This window comes from Hemitrygon akajei, chromosome 10 (assembly GCF_048418815.1).
Source record: "Hemitrygon akajei chromosome 10, sHemAka1.3, whole genome shotgun sequence".
NCBI classification, from domain to species: domain Eukaryota; kingdom Metazoa; phylum Chordata; class Chondrichthyes; order Myliobatiformes; family Dasyatidae; genus Hemitrygon; species Hemitrygon akajei.
Window position 1 is genome coordinate 122,508,641 of NC_133133.1, and position 11,682 is coordinate 122,520,322.

Below are 11,682 nucleotides of genomic sequence, written 5' to 3' on the forward strand. Positions count from 1 at the left end.
GATGATTTGGAACCCTGTGGGGAGATATTGCAAAGTTCTGGAATAGATATGCTGACTGGAACTGTGCTCCTGGTGTGGCCTGACCCAGAGATAGACGAACTGGAATCATGCACGGTCTTCTCAGATCCAGAGATTTCATATTGGTTGGACAACTGTTGTTATCTCAAGTCTTATGAGGAAATACCAAAGAAAAAAATTGGGATGTTTTCAAGTAGAATCCTTCTTGTTCCTCTATCAGTGCAGACATCAGGAGAGAGTTTAGTAAGAGCGGGCTTACTCACAGTTGGTACAAATCGGTGAAGGAGTGTAGGGGTACCTGCACAGGCGGGATTAAATCTCTTGATGGATAGGGGTTACAGGAGGAGGAGGAGGGGGGATCAGAATCACAAACTTCAGGAGGGTGAGTCGCTGGGGGAGAGGGAACATGCAGGTCAGGGCAATGAACATCCTCCTGTTCTTATTGTCATTGGGGTTTAGTTTTGGTGCAAAACTCACACCAATTAACTTTTTCAATCACAGTCTCAGGGCACTGAAAACTTAAGAGACTGCTGCAGTGGTCTGTTCTCAGATCTTTTGGGAGGCCATGACTTCATTTTTTCTGCAATGGGACAAGAGAAGGGGGAGCTTCCCTTTCTTCCTAGGAGTGTGTTATTAGAAAGTGTGGAGGGAGATTCCCTTTGTGTCTGACTCCAAGTATATGTGAATGGTTAGAGGGAGCTTCACCTTATGCCTGACCCAGGGAGTATTTGACCAGATGGTGTGAAAGGAGCTTTATTTTGTATTTGACTGAGGAAGTGTTTGATTGGACACCTTCTTTCTAGCATCTGGTGGGCAGGAATCAGTCAATCTGGAATAGATTCCATTCCTGTACGTTACAGTGATTGCCAAAGTTGGATGGAATTTGTGTGGGGTGGGGTGAGGGTGCTAGTGGACCTGGAGAGGTTCTGTGATGCTTCTCAGTCTCCGGGCTGATCTCAGAAATGTATCCTCCATAATTTACTTCACAGGCTGTTGTCAGGGTGGGCAGCTCTGAGAAACATCCCAACACTGAATCCTTTTTGTGAGATGCTAGGGGAAGGGGAGGTGGGTGAAGTGAGAGGGGGTTTAACACCTCTTTCTCCCCCTAATACATGGATGGGTCCCACCCCTAACTCCTTGATCACTTTGTGACCCCTTTCTTATCACCGTCTCCTCACCTCCCTCTTGTTACCTGGCAGGCAGGAGTTGGTCTTGCTGGAGACATATTCTGTTCTTGTTGGACAAAGTGAGTGCCAAGGTTGGCTGGATTTCAGGTGTGGTGAGGGTGCTGCAGATAGGGAGAAACTGTATTGCTTCTTGCTCTCTACATGCGCACTGGAAATGTTACCCCATGATTCACCTCACGGGTGGGGCAGCTCTGTGACATCACAAATAAAGTGACACGCAATATTGATGGTGGAGGGGGAGTGTCATGACAAGTGGGAGGAGGGAAATTCTCATTAAAACGTGGTGTGCACCTACTTAAACCTCCTCAATCAGCTCCCACTCTCCCTCCCAGCACAGTACAGGCTTGGCCATTCTTTTGCCCCCACTCCCTTTGGGTAGAAGATACAAAACCCTGAAAGCATATACAATTAGCCTCAAGGATAGCTTCTGTCCCACTGTTCTAAGACAATCAGATGGACTCATCCTCAGTTTACCTCATCGTGGCCATTGCACCTTACTGTCCGCCATTCAAGCACTTTGTTTTGTAACTTTAACTCTATATTTTCCATTCTGTTATTGCTTTTCCTCCTCAATGTACTAATGTGACAAAATGATCCGATCTGTATGAAAGGCATGCAAAACAGTGTTTCACTGTTCCTCGGTATATATTTCAGTAATAAACCAATATACAAGGACTTCCTGTAAGCAAAGGGATTTACTTCAGTGTACTTTATTAATTAGTTCAGCATAGCATCATGGGCCAATGTCTAATTCAATTTACTACCTCATTCAGAATCATCTCAAAGCCTCAAAGTCCGGTGCAGATGCTACTGCACCACCAGCTCTCAGTAATGCAATTTACCCAGCAGGGATCTCTGTTACAGAGGGAGTCTTTTCTTCATCACAAACACCTGTTAAGAAGGTAATCTCCCACATCATGGACCTCTGTTCCAAGTGGATTCTCTATCCCATTGGGATACCTGAAAATGAGTGACTTACTCCCCCCATCAGATACCTCTGTTAAACTGGCAGTTTCTCACATATGGACGAGTGCTGAAGAAGGAACGTTCTCTCATTCTGAATACCGGTCAAAAACCAAGCCTATCCCCCATCATGGAGCCTTGTTAAAGAGCTGATATCAACATCTGAAACCCCTTTTGAAGAAGTACTCATTGGAAAGGGTCGGGAGAGGTGCTCGACTGCATCTTGAATGTGATATACTGGGTGTGATTGCCTGAGCAGCAGAAGGCAATCATGCTACACTGAGACTGGCCAGCACCTCAACAGAAATTGAAAAGGCGAGTGTAAAGGGCAATGTTATGATAGTCATGGGATATCTTAACATGCAGGTCGATTGAGAAAATCAGGTTGGTAATGGATCTCAAGAGAGTGAGTTTGTTGAATGCCTAAGAGATAGCTTTTTAGAGCAGTTTGTCCTTGAGCCTATTAGGGGAGCAGCTAGATTGGATTGGGTGTTATGTAATGAACCAGAGGCGATTGGGGAGCTTAAGGTAAAAGAACCCTTAGGAACTGGTGATCACAATATGACTGTGTTCAACTTGAAACTTGATAAGGAGAAAATAAAGTCTGATGTAGCAGTATTTAAATGGAGTAAGGGAAATTACAGTGGAATGAGAAAGGAGTTAGCCAAAGTAAATTGGAAGGAGCTGCTGGCAGGGATGTCAGCAGAGCAGCAATGGTGTGTGTTTCTGGGAAAAATGAGGAAGGTGTGGGATACGCATATTCCAAATATGAAGAAATACTCAAATGGTAGAATACTACATCTGTAGCTGACAAGGGAAATCAAAGCTAAGGTAAAAACAAAAGAAAGGGCATACAACAAAGCAAAAAATAGTGGGAAGATTGAGGATTGGGAAGTTTTTAAAAACCTACAGAGAGCAACCAAAGAAATCATTAGAAGAGAAAAGATGAAATATGTAAGCAAGCTAGCAAATAATATCAAAGTGGACAGTAACAGTTTTTTCAAGTATGTTAAAATTAAAAGAGAAATGAGAATGGAAATAGGACTGCTAGAAAATGAAACAGGAGAAATAATAATGGAGGACAAGGAGATGGCTGATGAACTAAATGAGTATTTTGTGTCAGTCTTCACTGTGGAAGACACTAGCAGTATGCCAGATGTTGTAGTGTGTGAAGGAAGAGAAGTGGGTGCAGTTACTGTTACAAGGGAGAAGGTGCTCAAAAAGATGAAAGGCCCAAAGGTACATAAGTGACCCAGATCAGAGCAACTGCATGCTAGGGTTCTGAAAGAGGTAGCATTAGATATTGTTTCAAAAATCATTGGACTCTGGCATGATACCAGAGAACTGGAAAATTGCAAATGTTGCTCCACTTTTAAGAAAGGAGGAAGGCAGCTGAAAGGAAATTTTAGACCAGTTAGCCTGACCTCAGTAGTTGGGAAGACGTTGGATTCAATTGTTAAGGATGAGGTGATGGAGTACTTGCTGACACAGGACAAGATAGGACAAAGTCAGCATGGTTTGCCTCAGGGAAAATCCTGTCTGACAAACCTGTTGGAATTCTTTGGGGAGGTTTTAAGTAGGATAGATAAAGGGGATGTAGTAGATGTTGTATACTTGGCCTTTCAGAAGACCTTTGAGAAGATGCTGCACATGAGACTGCTTACCAAGTTAAGAGCACATGGTATTGCAGGAAAGTTACTAACATGGTTAGAGCATTGGCTGATTGGTAGGAGGCAGCAACTGGGAATAAAATGATTCTTTTCTTGTTGATTGCCAGTGACTAGTGGTGTTCCGCAGGTGTCGGTGTTGGGACCACTTCTTTATATGCTGTATATAAATGATTTAGATGACGGAATAGATGGCATTGTGCCAAGTTTGCAAATGATACAAAGATTGGTGGAGTGGTAGGTAGTATTGAGGAAGCAGGTAGGATGCAGAAGAACTTAGATAAGGAGAATGGGCAAGAAAGTGGCAAATGAAATACAATGTTGGAAAATGCATGGTCATGCACTTTGGTAGTAGAAATAAACATGCAGACTATTTTCTAAACGGGGAGAAAATCCAAAAATCTGAGATGCAAAAGGACTTGGGAGTCCTTGTGCAGAACACCCTAAAGGTTAACTTGCAGGTAGAGTCGGTGGTGACAAAGGCAAATACCATGATAGCATTCATTTCAAGAGGTCTAGAATACAAGAGCAAGGATGTGATGCTGAGGCTTTATAAAGCACTGGTGAGGCTTCACCTTGAGTATTGTGAACAGTTTTGGGTCCCACATCTTAGAAAAGATGTGTTGGCATTAGAGAGGGTCCAAAGGAGGTTAACAAGGATGATTCCAGGAATGAAAGGGTTGTCATATGAGAAAGATTTGATGGTTCTGGGTCTGTACCCACTGGAATTCAGAAGGGGGGCTTTCATTGAAATCTTTCAAATGTTGAAAGGCCTAGATAGGGTCAATGTGGAAAGGATGTTTCCCATAGTGTGTGAGTCTAGGACCAGAGGGCACAGCCTCAGGATAGAGGGGCACCCTTTCACAACAGAGATATGGGAAATTACTCTAGCCAAAGGGTTGTGAATTTGTGGAATTTGTTGCCAGAAGCAGCTGTGGAGGCCAGGTCGCTGGGTGTATTTAAGGCAGAGATTGATAGGTTCTTGATTGGACTTAACATCAAAGGTTACAGGGAGAAGGCTGGGAGCTGGGGTTGAGGAGGAGATAGAAAAAAGGATCAGCCATGATTGAATGGTGGAACAGACTTGATGGACTATATGGCCTAATTCTACTCCTATGTCGAGGCTGAGGGAGCTAGTAATAGGGTGCTCTGCCTCTTGCCTCACCAAACAGTGCCTCCCATGCGGGGGGTGGGGAGGTGTGTGGTGTCTACAGACACCCCAAAGCATCCCAGGCAGTGTTAGCATCCACCACTGGGACTTTTGGACTTTATTCTGGACTCTGGGGTTGCTGGGAACAGCTGAGCCCTCAGATAGGGTTAGTGTAGCTTTCCAGCGGGGTCATGGTTGACAGCCTGCCCCAGCATGCCTAGTGGCCGGCGCTATTTATTGTTCTTGTTTTAAAATGCTTTCGTAGTACTCTGGTGGGATGTTCAAGTTCATTTACTGTTACATTTTAGCTTGGGTTATACAGTCATTCGCATGTGTGACTAGGGCGTGTAATAATCACATCCCCTATCTGTATGTAAACACGAGGAAATCTGCAGATGCTGGAAATTCAAACAACAACACACACAAAATGCTGGTGGAACACAGCAGGCCAGGCAGCATCTATAGGGAGAAGCGCTGTCGACGTTTTGGGCCGAGACCCTTCGTCAGGACTAACCGAAAGGAAAGATAGTAAAAGATTTGAAAGTAGTGGGGGGAGGGGGAAATGAGAAATGATAGGAGAAGGTGGGTGATAGGTGGGATGAAGCTAAGAGCTGGAAAGGTGATTGGTGAAAGTGATACAGAGCTGGAGAAGGGAAAGGATCATGGGATGGGAGACCTCAGGAGAAAGAAAGGATGAGGGGGAAGCACCAGAGGGAGATGGAAAACAGGCAAACAAATAAATATGTCAGGGATGGGGTAAGAACACATTTTTCCCTCCCCCCCTCTGCTTTTCACAGGGATCACTCCCTACACGACTCCCTTGTCCATTCATCCTCCTCCATCCCTTCCCACTGATCTCCCTCCTGGCACTTATCCTTGTAAACGGAACAAGTGCTACACCTGCCCTTACACTTCCTCCCTCACCACCATTCAGGGCCCCACACAATCCTTCCAGGTGAGGCAACACTTCACCTGTGAGTCGGCTGGTGTGGTATACTGTGTCCAGTGCTCCCGGTGTGGCCTTTTATATATTGGTGAGACCCGACGCAGACTGGGAGACCGTTTCGCTGAACACCTACGCTTGGTCCACCAAAATAAGCAGGATCTCCCAGTGGCCACACATTTTAATTCCACGTCCCATTCCCATTTTGATATGTCTATCCATGGCCTCCTGTATTGTCAAAATGAATCCAAACTCAGGTTGGAGGAACAACACCTTATATACCGGCTGGGTGGCCTCCAACCTGATGGCATGAACATTGACTTATCTAACTTCCGTTAATGCCCCTCCTCCCCATTCTTACCCCATCCCTGACATATTTAGTTGTTTGCCTGTTCTCATCTCCCTCTGGTGCTCCCCCCCCCCCTTTCTGTCTCCTGAGGCCTACCATCCCATGATCCTTTCCCTTCTCCAGCTCTGTATCACTTTCGCCAATCACCTTTCCAGCTCTTAGCTTCATCCCACCCCCTCCGGTCTTCTCCTAACATTTCACATTTCCCCCTCCCCTCACTAGTTTCAAATCTCTTACTATCTTTCCTTCCGGTTAGTCCTGACGAAGGGTCTCGCCCCGAAACATCGACAGCGCTTCTCCCTATAGATGCTGCCTAGCCTGCTGTGTTCCACCAGCATTTTGTGTCTGTTGTTGTTCCCTATCTGTATGTAACTGAGTGTGTTCTCTACCTGGGTCATAGCCGCTGGTCAGTTTTGTGCTTGTCACAATAAAACTGGCAGTTCAGCTAAACAAGCTTCTCTTGTCTGTCACCATGGACTGAATGCTCCTCACAATAGAAAGCTCGAAGTAAATTTATTATCAAAGTACATGTATTGTGCTTATAAAAAGTATTCACCCCTCCCTTTGGGACATTGAATCACAATGAATGTAATTTGGCTTTTTTGACATCAACAGAAGAAGTCCCTTTCATGTCAAAGTTAAAACAAATCTCTACAAAGTGATCTAAATTAATTACAAATATGAAACACAAAATAAATGATTGCATAAGTATTCTCCCCCTTCAAGTCAGTATTTAGTAGATGCACCTTTGGCAGGAATTACAGGCTTGATTCTGTGTGTATAGATCTCTATTGCTTTGTACATCTGGACACTGCAAATTATTCCCCACTCTTCTTTACAAAACTGCTCAAGTTCTGTCAGATTTTACAGGGATCATGAGCGAACAGCCCTTTCCAAGTCCAGCCACAAATTCTCAATTGAATTGAGGTCTGGACTCTGACCTGGCCACTTCCAATAAATTATGTACCTGTATTCCCAGATCCCTTTGCTCTACCACACTGCTCAGAGCCTTACAGTTTATTGTGTAAGACCTAATCTGGTTGGTTCTACTGAAGTGCAAAACCTTGCACTTGTCTGCATTAAATTCCATCTGCCATTTTTCCAGCAGATCCCTTCTGCAAGTCATGATGGCCTTCCTCACTGTCCAGTACACCCCCAATCTTGATGTCATATGTAAATTTGCTCATCCAGTTAACCACATCATCATCCAGATCATTGCTATAGATGACAAACAACAAAGTCCCAGCACTGAATCCTGTGGCACACCACTAGCCACAGGCCTCCAGTCAGAAAGACAACCCTTGACAACCACTAGAATGCAATGTAGGGAAGTGCATGGTAATGCACTTTGGTAGAAGGTTTAAAAGTATAGACAGGAGAAAAATCAAAAATCAGAGGTGCAAAAGGACTTGGAACTCCTTGTGGGGGATTCCCTAAAGGTTGAGTCAGTGGTAAGAAAGGCAAAGGCAATGTTAGCGTTCATTTCAAGAGGACTAGAATATAAGAACAAGGATGTAATGCTGAGGCATTATTAGGCATTAGTCAGACCACATTAGAAGTATTGTGAGCAGTGTTGAGTCCATTATCTCAGAAAGTTAATGCTGGTATTGGAGAGGGTCCACCAGAGGTCCACAGAATGATTCTGGGGATGAAAGGGTTAATGTAAGAGGAGCGTATGATGGCATTGGACCTGTACTCACTGGAGTTCAGATGAAATTAGACATGATTGCATGGCAGAGATCATTCAACAGGCCAAATGTCCTAATTCTTCTCCTACCGTGTAAGTTATGGCTTATGGTCTGAAAAGGGAGGATTCCATGCATAGTATGTAAGAGTGATCTTGGTGTCTGCATTGATGGATCCACAATGATTGTACCAGAGATGGTTGTCATTTTGAGCACTGAATTAAAGAACTGGGAGTGGATGCTACAACTGTGAAGGCTGGAGGCCAAAGATGACCTTTTCTGGGATTGGAGGACTGTGTGTGTGCATGGGTAGATGGGAAGGAGAAACAAGGCTTGTTTTGCTGTTGTTTCATTGCTTAGCTTGTTCTGTTTCATTGTATTCTGTCTTATTGTGCCAAACATTGTGGGCATGCTGTGTTGTCATCGGAGTGTGTGCCCCAGCAAACCCTCGGGTGTGTTGGTTTGTTAACGCAATTGACGCATTTCCTCTGTATGTTTCAATGCTAAACCTGGAAACATGTGTCCAGTCTTGGTAGCCACAATCACAGGAATAACATGATGATGCAGGAGAGGGTACATAACACATGTACCAGGAAGTGTTGTAATTGGAGAATTATAGTGATAAGTGGAGAATGACTGAGCTAGGATTATTTTCCTTGAATAAAGGGTATTGACATATATAAACCTACAAGAAATCAAGACAGGCACAATTGGATCAGGACCTACTCCCCATTCACAGGAAAGAATCACACAATGAAAACGGAGTAAGCTCACTGCCCAAATGGCTGGTAGAGGCAGGAAATTCATTGAAATACAGGTGATTGAAGGAACACATACACAATAATCTGTGGGACTAAGGTGAAACCTACTTACCCGAGATAGAACTATTTACTCTCTCCCTTTGTGTCCTGCCTGATAATGAATTCTCAATCCATGTTAGCACAGTACACTCAATTTCATGAGTTACAACATTATTTACGAATCTCTTCTGCAGGAATCTATTGAATATGTTGCAAAAACCCAACATGAATAAACCATATCCAGTTGCCTTATATAACTTCCACTAGTCTTGTAACTATGCCCCTCACTATAAATTCTACCACTCATGGAAACTTCGTTAATTCATTATACTCTCTAAGGATCATATTTGTTTCATTAATGTCATGACTTAGGCTTCTGAACTTCCAAGAATCTGCTGATAAATTGTTTTCGGCCACATCCAGTACTAGTATTGGGACCAAATTTGATCTCAAAGTGTGGTATCAGCAGTATTCATTAGAATACATCAATATTTCTGACCTCCATCCAGAGTGCAATAAAGACCACTGTGCCATTTGTCTTCCTAACAATTGCTCCACTTTGTTGCTAATCTTCTGCAATATTTGCACAAAATGCTCTGATCATATGAAATTATTCTCCAATTACAATAGTCTGCCACTCTATTCCACTTATGGTGTGCATGATTTCACACTCTCCTACATTAAATTTAATTCACCAAATTTTCACCCACTCACCCAACCTATTGATATGAAATTGCAGATCCACATCACAACAGCTGCCCAAGTATTTCATGTCATCAGCAAAATGGTAACTTGCACTCTGTGTTCTCCTCCCACTTGTTAATCTAAGTTAGAAATAATTGAAGAATAGGAACTCAGTTTGTTATATTCTTTCAGTTTGTGCAACATCTGTTTATTTCAAATCTTCTGTTCCCAAAGCAAATCCAATCTTTAGTCCATGCTAATACACGTTTGCTAATAACATGCACTCTTACCTTGTACACCGGCCATTTGAGGCATATTGTCAACTGCATTCTCAAAATCTAAAAACCACATCGATAGATTCCTCTTTAACCAACTCTTCTTGATCCATAATTAATTCCAGCAAACTTGTCAAACAATTTATTCCCATAAAATGATTTGTTTCCACCAGTCTTCTCTAAATGACAATCCATTTTCCTTTATGAAGGAGTCCAGCATTTTGCCAACAACAGATGTGAAGCTAATAGGCCTAAAGTTAAAGTCTTCTGTCTTCCCCTTTTTAAAGAAAGTGTGTCAGATTTGTGGTTTTCAAAGCCGCTGCGAACTTTTCAGAAGTCTGTGTTTTGACAAAACACAACCAGTTCTTCCATCGTCATTGCAGCCACTTCTTTTAAAGCACTTGGGTGCAGCCAACCAGGACCAAGTGAATTGTTTGACTTTAGTCCCATTATTAACATCTTGTCCCTTGCAGTAATTTTCAAAGTGTTTTATGAGTACATCCTTGATTACATAGAAACATAGAAAACCTACAGCATAATACAGGCCCTTCGACTCACAAAGTTGTGCCAAACATATCCCTACCCTAGAAATTACTAACCTTACCCATAGCCCTCTATTTTTGTAAGCTCCACCTCTGTATCCACCTCCACCACCATTGCCAGCAGCCCACTCCACGCACTCACCACTCTCTGAGTAAAAAACTTACCCCTGACATCTCCTCTTTACCTACACCCCAGCACCTTAAACCTGTGTCCTCTTGTGGCAACCATTTCAGCCCTGGGAAAAAGCCTCTGACTATCCACACGATCAATGCCTCTCATCATCTTGTACACCTCTATCAGGTCACCTCTCATCCTCCGTCGCTCCAAGGAGAAAAGGCTTAGTTCACTAAACCTGTTTTCATAAGACATGCTCCCCAATCCAGGCAACATCCTTGTAAATCTCCTTTGCACCCTTTCTATGGTTTCCACATTCTTCCTGTAGTGAGGCAACCAGAACTGAGCACAGTACTCCAAGTGGGGTCATATCGCATGCCACTCATGTGGTGCCCGGAGGAGCTCACATATATCAGTCGTGGAAGAATTGGAATAAAATATATCAATAATAGTCCTACACTTATTCATTGTAGTGCCTGAGGCCATTCAGCCCATTGACTTCATGGCTGTATTCAGGGAAGCAATCACATCAATCCCATTTTGCCTCTCCTTATTTCTCCATTTACCTTGCAACTTATTCTCCCTCTGCCGCATCCTGTCCATCTCCCTTTGGTTTAGATGCCACACTAAGAATAAATTACATCAATTGACCTACCAGTTTAGTGTTTCAAATTGGGAACAAATCATGGATTGGAGTTCATGAAAAGGGAAGTAGTGTTCAAACTCTACAAGGTGTTGATGAAGCCACAAATGAGTAATGTGGGCAGTTTTGTTAACAATTAATACATGATAATTAGCATTAAAATGTGCTAAGGAGAGCCACCAGAGTTTGGCCCAGTACATCAACTGTACTCTTTTCAATAAATGCTGCCTGGCCTGCTGAGTTCCCCCAGCATTTTGTGTGTGTCCCTTGAATTTCCAGCATCTGCAGATTTTCTCTTGTTTGTCACCAGAATAATTCCTGGGATGGGAGCGTCAACTTATCGCTGGTTAAATCACAAATTTCAGGACAAGAAGTGGCGTTAGTTAATGCAGACCTGGAACCTTCACAGATGAAGTCTGAAATTTCTGCATGGCAATTAATGACAATCCCCAGTGAAATCTACGCCCAGTAAATTGAAGGAGATCCCAAGATCAAAATGGAAAGGACTCTAGGAACTCGGCAGGTTGTGCAGAATCTGTAGAGGGAAATGGACAGTTGATGTTTTGGATCAAGATAAATGCAACCCAGATAAAGGGACTTGATTGATTAGGCAGTCGCATTCTGAGAGGGATTATGCTTGTTCATAGAAGTGTTTCCAGAT